At 38.3% G+C, this 15,998-nt stretch overlaps 1 protein-coding gene across 1 annotated transcript in view; it reads right to left on the bottom strand.

The window, feature by feature from the left end:
- The window catches only part of TMC3 (transmembrane channel like 3), a 1,325,854-nt gene that overhangs the window by 1,072,674 nt on the left and 237,182 nt on the right, over positions 1–15,998 (bottom strand). The window lies entirely within an intron of this gene.

Here is a 15,998-nt window from a genome sequence, read left to right as displayed (position 1 = left end):
ACACACAAACACACACAAACACACACACACACACACACACACACACACACACACACACACACACACACACACACACACACACACACACACACACACACTCTCTGAGTGGATATACACAGAATGATGTTATAAAGATTCCTTTACATTAAAGAGTAATGAAGCAAGATACATATAATAATACAGCTTTAGAGATAATGACATCTATAAGTGAAGAAATTATGTAAAATATTTGTACAGAGCAATCTAGCATTACACACCTATATTTAGGCCTCCACTTGCCACTACGTATCTCCTCCCCACACATCTTTATGATGCTCTCATCCTTACTAACCTCCAGGCTTCACAAAAATTAAAACTTGAACAATGCTATAACAAAGATAATACATTTGCAGCACATACCCCTTTCAGACCGCACCACTATATAGCACTGAAAAGCCTAAACTGGTTATAACTGCCCCATCACTAACATATGCACAAATTCTTACCACCTATAAAATTATCCAGCTCTAAAAAACATTCTACACAGCTATGTTTCCAGTTGGCCATTGCAATCCAGTGACCAAAATCTCCTGTTTGTCTACAAACCTAACAAATCTGATGGGCATTGTCTGTACTCATACAAGGCTGCTAAGACCTGGAAATCCAGACCTGTATACATCAGGCCAATACCCTCCCTTCCATCTTTCAAAAGCACTCGAAAGACTTCCTGGCTAAAATATGGCTGCATTCTTGATCAAAACCAGGATGCACTCTATCCCTAAATGTGAATGTGTACCTTTTCGTTCCTTATACCTCCTCACTCTCCCTTCTTTCCTTATTTCCTTACTGCTAATTTGCTTCCCCAGCTTTCTCTCTAAATATACCATAAGCCTTCTTTTACCCCACTTCATATTGTAATTCCTGTTTGTATTAGACTAACTTACCTTTAATTTCTCTACAAACGGTCTAAAATTTCTCTAAATATTAAATGATTGTCATATAACTTGTATCAATTTTTAACCAGTGTTTTTTATATCATTTCTAATTTATTCCAGTTATTTAAACAATAGATGTTTTTGTTTTATTTTTGAATACTGTAAAATTGTTTTTAAAATGTTTTGTAATAATTTGGAGCTTTCCTCCCCTAGCCTCCTGCTGAAAATGGGCTTCTACGCAGTCAGACTTTCCCAGGAATCAAGTGTCTGTAATAATAAATACATTTAGCTTTTCTAAATCAGTGTAAAATGAAAGATGTAGGGAACAATCATAACAACATTAACGAATAGTGACGGAAGTCACTATATAGCATGTTCTCTTGGTAGCCTCACGTAAGTCAGTAATTATCTGTTGGTGATTAAGAAATAGTACAGGTGATAGAGCAGACATAGATGAAATTCACACTACCTTTGAGGAGATTAGGTATAAAGATAGTACAGTATTCAGACTAGGCAGGTGAAAGGTTGATGGAATAAAATGTAGTGAAAGAGGTACAAAGTAATAAATGTGTTTAAATGTGTCAAGTCTGAAGGTCACTCATGACACGTGAGTGAATGTTAACATCAGGAACATAGTCTACAGCCCCTCAGTAGGGGTGTCTATGATATATTAGTGGGGGACACCCTGAGATAAGCAGTGGGCAATTCCTCATCAACACAGAATATAGTAATCTTGGTGATAGTATATTTAAGAAGCAAAACTGAAAACACCCCTAAAAACATTTTAAGGGGGTTTTATTTCTAATATTGATTAGTTCATAAAACAATGATCTTTTCTGATCACACTTATGAATGTGAAACCAACAAACAGATTAATTTATGTCATTGAACACTAGATCTATAAAGAAGACCTCACAAAGCACATGCAGCAGCTGGAGAGACCACAGAGTTTCCTCACCCAGAGAATCCAGGGCCTCAAAAATGTACCTTACACAGATAGGCTAAATGCTCTGTCCTTCTACTCAGTGTCCTACAGACTCCTCAGAGGTGACCTCTCAATGGCATACAAAGCAATCTCAGACCCAGCCCTGATGGGACTGCTGCATATCTGCAAGTCAAGCAACACTCTAGTAACCCACATGCGTGACCTCAACCTGGTCTGAGACATCAATAGGACTTGTTGGCAGGACAGATTTGTGTCCCAGAGACTTCCACTTTTGTGTAATATACTCCCTTTCCATGTAAAGCAGAGTACCTCATTAAACATTTTTAAGTGCAACCTGGATAACTGGATGGGGAACAGAAAATACACCCCTGGGATTCTACCTGTGTCTCTGCTGGACAGGGGCATAGAGTGCTGACTTGGAACATGGGCTAAATTCTTGGCCAGACTTGTAAAGGGCCTCAGGACCAATAGCCTAGTAACTTCCTATGTGCCTAAGACAAATGCTATCCCATGACACTGAAACATGTACTGAAAGAAACTGAGATCAGATGGGCACAGATGTTTGTTTTAAAAGAGAAAAGATTGTTAATGTCTTGAAACTCTGGGATAAAAGAACTGATGACCAGACCAATAATAAAAAAAAGATTTTCACAAGTTTAAACATCTGCGAAGGATAACGATGTACCTCTGTCAGCAGAGAAAATACTGCTGGTTGTGTAAAAATATTTTTGTCTAGCAAAATACAATGTTCACTCTAGAGGAGTTTGTGTAAGTTAGGTAACAATGTAATGCAATGAGAGCAAAGTACAATGTTCACTCTAGATGAGTTTGTGAAAGTTAGGAAACAATGTAATGCAATGAGAGCAAAGTACAATGTTAACTCTAGACAAGTTTGTGAAAGGAAACAATGTAATGCAATGAGAGAAAAGTACAATGTTCACTCTCTAGAGGAGTTTGTGAAAGTTAGGGAACAATGTAATGCAATGAGAGCAAAGTACAATGCTCACTCTAGATGAGTTTGTGAAAGTTAGGAAACAATGTAATGCAATGAGAGCAAAGTGCAATGTTCACTCTAGGTGAGATTGTGAAAGTTAGGAAACAATGTAATGCAATGAGACCAAAGTGCAATGTTAACTCTAGATGAGTTTGTGAAAGTTAGGGAACAATGTAATGCAATGAGAGCAAAGTACAATGTTCACTCTCTAGAAGAGTTTGTGAAAGTTAGGAAACAATATAATACAATGAGACCAAAGTACAATGTTAACTCTAGATGAGTTTGTGAATGTTAGGAAACAATGTAATGCAATGAGAGCAAAGTACAATATTCACTCTAGATGAGTTTGTGAAAGTTAGGAAAGAACGTAATGCAATGAGAGCAAAGTACAATGTTCACTCTAGACAAGTTTGTGAAAGTTAGGAAACAATGTAATGCAATGAGAGCAAAGTACAATGTTAACTCTAGACAAGTTTGTGAAAGTTAGGAAACAATGTAATGCAATGAGAGCAAAGTACAATGTTCACTCTAAACAAGTTTGTGAAAGTTAGGAAACAATGTAATGCAATGAGAGCAAAGTACAATGTTCACTCTAAACAAGTTTGTGAAAGTTAGGAAACAATGTAATGCAATGAGAGCAAAGTACAATGTTCACTCTAGACAAGTTTGTGAAAGGTAGGAAACAATGTAATGCAATGAGAGCAAAGTACAATGTTCACTCTCTAGAGGAGTTTGTGAAAGTTAGAAAACAATGTAATGCAATGAGAGCAAAGTACAATGTTCACTCTAGACAAGTTTGTGAAAGTTAGGAAACAATGCAATTCAATGAGAGCAAAGTACAATGTTCACTCTCTAGATGAGTTTGTGAAAGTTAGGAAACAATGTAATGCAATGAGAGCAAAACACAACGTTCACTCTAAACAAGTTTGTGAAAGTTAGGAAACAATGTAATGCAATGAGAGCAAAGTACAATGTTCACTCTAGATGAGTTTGTGAAACTTAGGGAATAATGTAATGCAATTAGATTTGCCAGCAGAAGAAAGTCCATGAGATTTCTGTACTCAAGTTGCAAACATGCCCCATTTTGATTAGGCACATGTTGTGAAAGTTAGGAAACAATGTAATGCAATGAGAGCAAAGTACAATGTTCACTCTAGACAAGTTTGTGAAAGTTAGGAAACAATGTAATGCAATGAGACCAAAGTGCAATGTTAACTCTAGATGAGTTTGTGAAAGTTAGGGAACAATGTAATGCAATGAGAGCAAAGTACAATGTTCACTCTCTAGAAGAGTTTGTGAAAGTTAGGAAACAATGTAATACAATGAGACCAAAGTACAATGTTAACTCTAGATGAGTTTGTGAAAGTTAGGGAACAATGTAATGCAATGCAATCAAAGTACAATGTTCACTCTAGACAAGTTTGTGAAAGTTACAAAACAATGTAATGCAATGAAAGCAAAGTACAATGTTCACTCTAGATGAGTTTGTGAAAGTTAGGAAACAATGTAATGCAATGCAATCAAAGTACAATGTTCACTCTAGACAAGTTTGTGAAAGTTACGAAACAATGTAATGCAATGAGAGCAAAGTACAATGTTCACTCTAGAGGAGTTTATGAAAGTTAGGAAACAATGTAATTCAATGTGACCAAAGTACAATGTTAACTCTAGATGAGTTTGTGAAAGTTAGGGAACAATGTAATGCAATGCAATCAAAGTACAATGTTCACTCTAGACAAGTTTGTGAAAGTTACGAAACAATGTAATGCAATGAGAGCAAAGTACAATCTTCACTCTAGATGAGTTTGTGAAAGTTAGGAAACAATGTAATGCAATGCAATCAAAGTACAATGTTTACTCTAGACAAGTTTGTGAAAGTTACAAAACAATGTAATGCAATGAGAGCAAAGTACAATGTTCACTCTAGAAGAGTTTGTGAAAGTTAGGAAACAATGTAATGCAATGAGAGCAAAGTACAATGTTCACTCTAGATGAGTTTGTGAAAGTTAGGAAACAATGTAATGCAAACAGAGCAAAGTACAATGTTTACTCTAGACGAGTTTGTGAAAGTTAAGAAACAATGTAATGCAATGAGAGCAAAGTACAATGTTCACCCTAGATGAGTTTGTGAAAGTTAGGAAACAATGTAATGCAAACAGAGCAAAGTACAATGTTTACTCTAGACGAGTTTGTGAAAGTTAGGGAACAATGTAATGCAATGAGATCTGCCAGCAGAAGAAAGTCCATGAGATGTCTGTACTCAAGTTGCAAACATGCCCCATTTTGATTAGGGACATGCTGGCACCTCAGAAGACCTATTACAAACATGGACAAGAATAAATAATCTTATTCCTTTAATTTGTGTTAAGTATTTACAGGTGTGTGGGGGTGGGGCTGTGACTAGCACATCAACAGTCTCTAAATTATACCTTTCAGCTGACATAGAAATAAATTATCTTCTGAAGGGCTTTACCCCCTGTCATGCAAAAATATAGTGAGTGATGCTGTTATATGAATCAGTAACAGGGGATTCCTGCCTTTTGTATTAAAACACAGAGACTCTTGTAAGCTCTCATTCTTAGAAATCCTAAATAACCAATAAGTCAGATTTGATGCCAGAAGGAAACCGCAGTTTTTTGGTGTTGCTAAACATTGCATCACAGTCTGTCTGCATTTGTCTCTCAATCTGCCTCATTATATGCACTAAAGAGACTTCTCTCTGATGTGTGACTGTCTGCATTCGTCTGTGTGTCGGCCTCATTATATGCACTAATGAGGTCATTCTTCTGCTGTGTGAATCTGTTTGCATTTATCTCTCTGTTGGCTTCATTATATGCACTAAGGAGGCTGCTCTGTGTTCTGGGATTCCTTAGAGAAAAACTGTATGTAAGAAGATACTGTGGTAACCAAACCCAAAGGTAAGATGTAATTTAAGCACAGATCTCTACTATAATGCAAACATGTGGAATGCCTGGGGTCCCAAAACAGCTGAGTTGTTGTACTGCTGCTACACAAGCCATTCCACAACTTATATATAGCCTAATGTATGCATATTACAACAAACACGCATCAGGTAATCTATGCATATTACAACAAACATGCATCAGGTAATCTATGCATATCACAACAAACATGCATCAGGTAATACAAATCAGCGAAGATGGTTTAACCTAATCTATGCATATCACAACAAACATGCATCGGGTAATACAAATCAGCGAAGATGGTTTAACCTAATCTATGCATATCACAACAAACATGCATCAGGTAATACAAATCAGCGAAGATGGTTTAACCTAATCTATGCATATCACAACAAACATGCATCGGGTAATACAAATCAGCGAAGATGGTTTAGCGGGTTTAGGAAGAATCTTGTTTTGTTTCTTTTCCTGCTTTGCAAAATCTCTCTCTGCTCTGTATAAACACGAACATGTTTCATTCACAGAGTGAAGAGAATACATGAAAAATGAATGTGAACAATAAATATGATTCTGACTTACAGATCCTGTGCTCTTATTGTATGCATAAGCCTCTTTACATTTGTATCTATGTCTATTTTTATATGTTTTATATATATACATACACACATATGTATATACATATATCTAGAGAGATAATTTATGTATATTTTAATATGTATATAGATAGATAGATATTTATGCGGGGGAACTGAATACCGTGGAATCCCCCTTTGTTTATTAAAATTGTTGAACTTTCCATGTCTTTTAGGTTCATAGGTAGGAACTAGGCTATCTGCCTGAAGGCATTTATAAGCCTAGCCAGAATGTGTTGGCTTTCACCACCCCCTTAGATTAGTTCTCTGTGCCTCTGTCCAGCAGAGCCACTGAAATGATCCCCGGGGTAAACTTTCTGTTTCCCATCCACTCGTTAAGGTTTCTTTTGAAGAGTGTTAGTGAGGAGCTCTGCCTAATGTAAACTAGAATCTTGTTCCAAGCATGGGAAGTCTCTGGGCCAGGAATCTAGCCCTCCAGCATGTCCTATTTATTGTTGTGGTGAGGTTTAGATCCCTAGAGCATGTGGCTAGAGGGGATAGGGTTTGCTTTAGGTGGAGCATGTCCATCAGTTCTGGGTTGGACATGGCCTTGTATGTCAGGTAGAGATCACGTCTGAGTAGGCAGTATGCAACCGAGTACAGCTGGAGTTTCTTCAGTCGAGCTGCATAGGGCATCTGTTTGAGGCTAGTCATCCTCTTGGTGAGGTACTTCTGTGGTCTTTCCAGCTGTTTCAGGTGTCTTGTAAGGTACATCCCACATGGGGAATTGTACTCTATGATGGGTCTGATGAGTGATGAGTAGAGTGGCACAATGACCTCTTTTGATTTAGATGCAAACACTTTTGTGATTAGGTGGGCCATGTAGAAGGATTTTCTAACCACTTTGGCAATGTGATTATCAAAGGTGAGATTACTATCTACTTGAGTCAACAGATCCCTTATTATGTCTTCCATATTTAGGGGACTACCACCTATGTGGTAGTTTGTGGGTACTTTGTTTTTTCCAAAGGGAATGACTATGCACTTTTTGGCATTTAGTTTGAGGCCATGATTTTGTCACCAGGTATGCGTCTCAGTGAGACCCTTTTGGAGGATGTCTGTGTCAGCTGGATAGTCAATCATAGCCCCTAGTTTGCAGTCTTCTGCGAACTTGGTTAGCCATAGTCCTCCTGTGCTTGCCTGTACCTCTGAGAAGTATATGCCAAACAGGAGGGGTCCTAGAGCTGAACCCTGGGGAATGCCACTTGTAACCGGTTTAGAGTTGGACCTAGCTCCCACAACTCTCACCACATGGGTTCTGTCCGTGAGCCAGTTGGCAACCCATCTTGTGATGTATAAGTTTATGTTCAGGCTGGTGAGCTTGTCTATAATACCAGAATGGGGAATGGTGTCAAAGGCCTTTGCGAGGTCTAGGTAGGCTGTGTGCACCACCTTTCCCTCATCTATAGCCTTGGTAACTGTCTCAAAGAAGTCCACAAGGTTTAGGAGGCATGATCTGCCCTTAAAGCTAAACTGGGTAGGGTCCAGTGTTTGGAGGTTCCCAATGTCACTGTTAATGAGTTCCATGATGATGCGCTCCATAGCCTTGCAGACCATGCTAGTCAGGCTTATAGGGTGATAGTTCCTGGGGTCTGTTGTGGCTCCACCTTTGTGAAGTGGAACAACCGTTGCTGTGCACCACTCTATGGGTACATAGCCTGTGGAGAGGCTGAGTTTGAACAGGGTGTTTAGGTGAGGGGTTAGTTCATCTTTGAGCTCATGTAGGATGCAGCCTGGGACACTGTCTGGTCCATTTATGCTGTGTTTTTGGCTTTGGAGAGGGATGTTTTAACCTGAGTGTCTGTGATTTCAGGGACTCTACATTCTTCTGGTATGGTTATGGGCACTTTTGGGGGTGAGAGGGGGATGAAGTTTGTGCTGAACCTGTCTGCCAGGATGTTGGTAAGATCAGTTGGTCCAGTGTATTTTGTGCCATTCTGCACTAACTTCGAGCAGATCTGAGCATTGCCACTTAGATTCTTGATATAGCTAAAGAATGCCTTGTAGTTATTTTTGGAGTCCTTGGCAATTTTTCTTTCGAAGCTCACCTTGGATGATTTTATGAGGGGTCATAGTTTCTTGCTGATACTGATCAGGGATGTCTTCCATTCTTGGGATTTTACTCTTTTCTGTACTAGTTTTCTCCTTCTATTGTATAGCTTGTTTATGGCAGGAGTCCACCAGACTGGTTTCCTTTTCTTGGAGGAGTGAGTCTTGGTTTTGCTTAGGATAGCATGATCCATGCATTCTTGTAGGTGCCCGTGGAATGCATTAGTGAAGGATTTTGCAGCTTGGACAGAGTTATCCTTTAGCATGGGGGCTTTGAAACTTCCCACCTTGGTCTTAAGTAACATGAAGTTTGCTTTTGAAAAGTTTTTCATGGTGGTTTCCTTGTCCAGGGGTGGGGGCAGAATGTGGATATCCAAAGTGATTTATTTATGGTCAGATCTAACCAGCAAGGGGTTCACCTCCGGTGTGGAACACCGGTCGCCCATATTGGTGATGAGCAGGTCCAATATGTTGTCACCTCTGGTGGGAGTGTTCACCAGTTGAACCAGGGCATTTGAGTTTATAAAGTCTAGGAAATGTTTGGCAAGGGAGTTAGTACTTGAGTAGTTCTCCCAGTTAATGTTTGGGTAATTTAAATCACCCAATATTAGGGTGCTTGGCAGGACCTTTATGTTTCCCAGTGTTTCCAGAAACACGGAATGGGGATCCTGGGACATGGTGGGTGATCTGTAGCAAGCTACAATTTGAATTGCAGTTTTGCCCATTGTTAGTTGCACGTGGATGATCTCTGAAGCATTATGCTCTACCACTAACCTGAAGGTGTGAGTATCCTTGATGAATATGGATATGCCCCCACCTTTTGTATTTTGGTTCGAGTTCTGTGGCCGAAATGTATGGTATGAGTTGTAGCCTGGTAGTGCTGGGGTGCTCTCTGGAACCTTAAACCAGGTTTTTGTTACTGCACATATATCAATTTTCTCCAAACTGAGGAGTGCCTTGAGTGCGTGCATTTTTAAGTTTAGACTTCTGGCATTGAGTAGCATTACCCTCAGTTTTTTGTTACTTGTGCTATTTACAGCAGTGGGTTTGTCTTTTGAGCCTTGCCTAAAAAAGGCACTATGGGGTTGGCAAGAGCCTTGGCCAGTATTCGAAAGCCTAAGGGTGACAGGTGCAAGCCATCTCTAGCGAAGCAATGTGGTTTGTCGAGCATGTCATCCCAGGTGGACAGACACTGGATCCCCTTTACATGACATGAGTAACTTAGCCAATTGTTGAAATCGAAAATTTTTTTCTTTATACCGTGGTATCATTCTTGGTGAGGGCAGGATGCTACTCAGGGTCAGGGTCATACCGGTCTGGGTTACGTGATCAGAGAGCTCTTCCATGTCTCTTTTCATGTAGTCCAGGGAGGTATGGCTCAGATCATTCACACCAAAATGGACGATGACAGAGTCATATTTGTACTTGTTCTGGAGTGACCTGAGTGCTTGTGGTATGTGGTGGATCCTGGCACCCAACAGGCAGCTAACAGTAACCATCTCCTTATTTGGCCTAGTGAGTGGGACATCAGTGTGCCTGACTATAGAGTCATCTATTACTAGTATGTTGGGTATGTTATTTTGCCTTATGGGCTGTGATTGCATGGCACACTGGTTTTGTGAAGTATGTGTTTCATGGTTTGTGTTGGTGGGGGGGTGGAGTTTGCTTGGATGTTTGCTTTGGAGGTCTCTGTTGCTTTTGCAGATTTTTATTTAGAGCCTCCGAGTATGCTTTCATGTATTTATGTGTGTTTTTTGCCAGTGCTGGTTTAATGGGTCTATGTGAGACTGGTGGTGTGATGCAAGTATTTCCATTCTCCTCCTGACTGTCTGATCCAGTCTTGAGTTGAGAGAACTTAGCCTCCAGTTTGGCTGTATAATTGTATCTCTTGCATGCATTAGTGGTTTGGTGGTAGGAGGAAAGGGTTGTCTGTGTACATGAGGCAGTTGTAACATTGCCTCAAAATGCCCAGATTCACCAGCTGAACTGGAGAGTACACCTGAAACTGCCCTTTGGACATACCTGGATAGGTACAGTGAACTGTTTTACTGGATGGCTGGTAAGGTCGAATAGAGAGCCCTGTCCTTCTGTACAGTACAGGTGGGTCTAGTGCTATTGTTTTTAAGTGCTTGCTATGTGTTTTGAGCAAGTGCTGGGCTGAGAAATGAATGGCTTGAGTGCTTAAGTTAAAGTTTGTCTAGTTCCAAGGGAAAAATTGAAGAGGAGACTTTGTGGAGCCAAGAATAGTTATACCCTAGCTAACCAGTGCTGCTCGGTGTGCAAAACCAGGCAAATGTGGTATTTATAGCAGGGAAATTAAAGAGATAGAAATTAGCCCAAAATAGCCAATAAACTACTAATTTCTGTGCTAAAATCACTCCTCCAGGGACAGATAGGCTGCTCTATGCTCCCCTCTCTCACAGTTGAACAGAGAAACTTCCTTCTATCCAAGTAAGGTATGGGCAAACACAGAGATTTGTAACACAGCCCTGAATTCAGCACTAACCTGAAAACTGGACTATACTAGCTTAGAAAGGTGGGAAACAATTTTTTTTGTTTGTTTTTTTCAGAAAATAAAGCAGCTACAATAAAGAAAACACTTTAAATGCACAGAAAAGGATACTTATTGTTATATATCACAGATCAGAGTTGTAGTCAATGCCCTTAGTAATAAAATGGGAAGAAACACAAATACAGTAAAAGCAGATGAATAAAGTGCAGTTTTTTATTTATAAAACAATAGAAAATGAACAAACTGATTTAAACAAGTTACCCAATTAACCAGTAAAAAGCTCAACAACGAGCCCTGTTCCAGCAGTCTTCAATCAGACAAGTTCTAACTGCACACTCCTGCTACTAGGGTGCAGGGGAACCTTCTCCAAAAAAAAGATGGTCTGGATCAGTGCTCAAGTTATACAAACAAAGCTATATTCAGCAGGCCTGAATCTGGTCTATGCTACAGCAGCAAGGTGCACCAATTTCAGAAACAGTTCAAATAAGCAGGTAGAATAATCCTGTGACCAGAAATTCCCAGCTCAGAAGGGCAGAATCTAGCCACTCCTCCCACAAGAGTGCAGACCGCAAACCTTTTTAATGTAAAATAACTGGCCTGAAGCCCAAGTGCTTAAGCCAGAACTAATACACTTTTAGAATAGCAGACACTGGGCCCTCAATCAGCAGTTCCCAGATTAGAAGGATGTAAGGTACCTGCCCTGCCACAACAGTTCAGACCACAAACCTTAATGTAAAACACCCTGTATGAAGCCCAAGTGCTTAAACCAAAAGACTTAGAATAACAGTTACAATTTAATCAGGCTACTATCAAGCAGTAATAAATGTAGCTGAATAAATAAAATTGAGTACTTTTAAGAAAAGCAAACTAAAGTAGGAGGAAGCACAAATACAGTAAAAGCAGATGAATAAAGTGCAATTTTTTTTAAGTGCAAGGAGAGAGGAAGGAAGAACCTAATGGGGTTGGCCTTCTCAAATCTTCTGTCTGTATTAAGTAGAGTAAACACTAGACTTAGAAATATGATCTCACTGTACTCAGTTAAGTGAGCAACTGAGATGGACTCAGGAGGAGTGTTCTAATACAGACTTACAGAACCACCAACACTAACACCAAGACAAGAACAGGGAGGGAGGGTAGGGACAAACTGCAGAGACACACAGCACACTGTTCAGAAACGCAGAATTAGGAAACAGAAAAAATGAAAATACAGTACTTTTAAAACTGCAAGTTTGTACTTAACTTACTAAAATACACTACTGCAAGTTTTACTTAACTTCAGCTTCTAATGCAGATGTTTGTAGCCAAGCAAGTCTCTCAGAAGTTGAGCATAAAAATAAAAGTCATTCTGTTTTATTTGTCCCCCCTCTGATTGTTGCCATTGTGCTAGTCTCTCAGATCGGCAGAGTGGGGAAACTGCAGAGTCATCAGCTGTATGCAATGAATCATCATCATACCAGCCAAACTATTATCACCAGGATGACAGGCAGTTGGCACCTCACTATCTTGTAAGGTATTAAAAATCTCAACCTGAGTCAGTTAATGGTATTAGGAGATGCTTTACCTTTCATGTAAGCTGTATTAGACTCACATTGTTTTAAATCTCTATTAGTTTACTTGTCCTTCCTATTTTTAATTACCACAAGCTGCCTATTGGCCTTAACAAATACCCCATCATATTGACGTTTGTACATAAAAAAATAGTAGCTCTTCCTTAACTTTGTCACTTAACTTGTATAATTTATCTTTCACTTCATTAATATAATAATTTATACTGATGAACATATTCTCAAGCCCATGCAGGTCATAAAAACTGACAAAATCTTTATTAAATGTAGAATCTATAGAGATGCCATTTGGATACTTATATGTATGGTGCCCTTGTAGTATGATCTTGAGACGTATGCATTCCATTAAATAACGAATATCCAACCACAGAGATTTCAGTTTGAAATGTTTTTCCTCCAAATTCTTAATATCACCCAGTCAACACAGGGGAAGTGCAAGAGGGAGGGACAGACAAAAAAATTAGGAAATATAGAAATATTAGAAAATACAAAAATACCAGAAGATTCCATTACTATCAAACATAGTGGTATTCTTAAAACATAGAAAGGGTACATTATTTAGAAATACATTTTTCCTTATTTGGGAAAGGGCTGACTTTTATTTCTAGTCAAAGATTAGATTTTGTGATACTTTAATAGAACTAAGATTGCTCCCACATTAATTAAACCTCACTATTATGTATAGTGACACACCTAGACAAGACAATAAAGTATTATCTAACTTTAAAAGGAAATCAATTACACTCCCTTGACACATTCACTAGTACAGACCTCTGAGAAAGCATGTGAGACTGACAGTTATAAATATAACAAGCAGGGTCACTCTATGAAGATAATTTTGACTAATAAAGAAATAGAAATTTTAAATGGATTAAAACATGATAGAACCATTAGAATAATGAAGCCTGACAAGAAGTCGGTACAGTGATTTTTGATTCTATTGTCTATCTAGGTATCATGTTTGAAATACTACAGGATACAAATGTTTATGCACGCTTCAATAAAATGAAGTCAGTGTTGCCCACTGAAATACTGACTTACAGTTAGACGATTATTTGTTACAAGGCACCATTGATGTGCATAATTTTCTGAAAAATAAAACCCTTTTGTTACCATGATATTTGGCATACCAAAGATTCATAAAAACTTTAAACCACACTTTAGGCCTATTGTTGCAGGTAACAATTCTAAAGCAACCCCCTTGGCAGTATATGTTTACAGGTAGCTGAAACCTATGTTTGCATACACGACACAAGCTCAAGGATTCTGGGGAGTTTTAGTCAAAATAAAGACCAACTTATGGGATGCTGATATTGGCTTTTTAACTGCGGATGTGGTAGATTTGTTTACATATATCCCCGTGGACTTGAGTATGGAATTTTTAATGATGTATTGACTTATGATTTTTTAGCTATTGGAGAAAGTAGTCTTATGTTAGATCTCATGAATTTAGTTTAGAAAAACAATTAACATCTGTTCTGAAAGGGAGTTTTAGAAGCAAATTAAAATGGTTGCTATCGGAGCTGCATGTGCCCCAGTGTTTGATAATTTGGTTACGTATGTGTGAGAAAAGAAATATGTACTCAACACCAATACATATACTACTTGTTGTAAAGACTTATTTGAGAAATCTACATTATGTTTTTATTCTGTGGAGTGGACGAATTAAGCTGATTGATGAATTTATACATTATTTATATCAAACCACTGAGTTTTGTAGATTTACATAATACTTGTAATAAAGATTCAATAAATGATTTAGACACTACAGTACTTAAAGCTGATAGGGCTTTCCAGTCCAATATATAGAGAAACTCACTTTTAGTAACTCTTACCTTCATTTTTCGAGTATCAGTCATATAGTCAAAAGTTTAGGATGAGTAAGGGGCAATTTATGTGACTGTCTCACTTTGATTTCTGACAATAGTCAGTTGGAAGCAGATGCGTTTAACCTGATATTCATGTTTCTTGAAAGAGGCTACCCCCTTAGCATTAGTGGAAGTGGTAATTAATGCTGTCATACAGAACAGGGACAATAAATATAAACCTATTCTGGGAGTAGGTAATATAAGAAGTGAAGAAAAAACATCATATCCCAAACTTTCTCTTAGAAATAACAGTCGGGAATGTGCATTCATTTTAAAGTTTGGTAGTTATTCAAATGAAGTTAAAAACACTATTAGGAGGAATCAGCATATTTTTAAGACTAATGATGTTATTGTGGATATTTTGGGTGAGCAGCCCTTATTTGTTCATAAATCAATAGACGATTTAAAGAAGGTAGTATTTGAACAGAGGGGTTTAAATAACAAAGTGAAAGACAAGAACGGATACATCAAAGTGTTTTTTGTGGGCAATGTACCTATATTTTTAATGCTAATTCACATCACTGTTTTCCCTTCCTCTTAATCCATTAAGACATTTATTCAACAGCCTAAGTCACAGATTTAGACTGGCTCCAAGAAAATAAGTGAAAGGATATCTCATTTACTTTTTGTGAATGACTTGAAAACTATATAGTTCATCAGATAAACACCTGAAAGAGCAACTGCAAGTTGTTAAAGCCTTTTCGGATGACATAGGAATGTCATTTGGTCTCAACAAATATGAAACCAACATTTGAAAGAGAAAAATTGAAGACTCAAGGAAATGTAAAACTTGGGGAGGAATGTGATATAAAAGATTTGAAACAAGAAGGAGTGTATAAATATCTTGGAGTAGATGAATGAACAGTGATACATCATGGAAAAAATGAGGACAAATCTCATTAAGGAATATTTTAGAAGACTAACATTAATACTGAAAACAGCTTTGACATTCAACTTGGACTTCCTGTTTTAACGTATAGCTGTTGTGTGACTGACTGGCCACATAAACAGTTGTATAAACTTGACAGGAAAACAAGGAAATAGCACCACGTCCATCAAATGATTTACAAGAGCCAGTGTTTTCCAAGATTCTATATCACTCTGTCTGAAGGAGGCATGGTTCTCCTTGAAATCGACTATACATAAGGTTGGTCATTGTGGGACTTATTGACGTTATCAGATCCAGATATTCTAAATGTTCTAAAAAATGAACAAAATAAGCACAGGATGACCTCCTTGCTTAGGTTAACAGAAGTCCTTTAGGGAAAGAAGAGCCTTGGAATTCCAACCAAATATGGTTGGAAATCGTGTGGCAACAGAAAGTACAAAAAAGCAAAAGAAAGATCACAGAACAGGATCAGGAAACAAGGAAAGACAAATGGAAAGCTGACAAGTATAGCAAGAAGTACAGGGATCTGCTGGAACAGCTGCATGCTGGCCAAGAATTGTCATACAAATGGCTTAGACAGGGTGAGTTTAAACCAAAAGAATGAAGGTTAATATTCACATCCTAATACAGTGGATTATGTACCAGGTGGTTCACAAAAACATTGAAAAGCCAGGAGATACAGATAAATGTAGGGTTTGTGGTACA

This window comes from Protopterus annectens, chromosome 3.part1 (assembly GCF_019279795.1).
Source record: "Protopterus annectens isolate FY-2018-M chromosome 3.part1, PAN1.0, whole genome shotgun sequence".
Lineage (NCBI taxonomy): Eukaryota > Metazoa > Chordata > Ceratodontiformes > Protopteridae > Protopterus > Protopterus annectens.
Note: the sequence above shows the minus strand (reverse complement) of the source record. Positions and strands in the feature narration are given on the sequence as shown.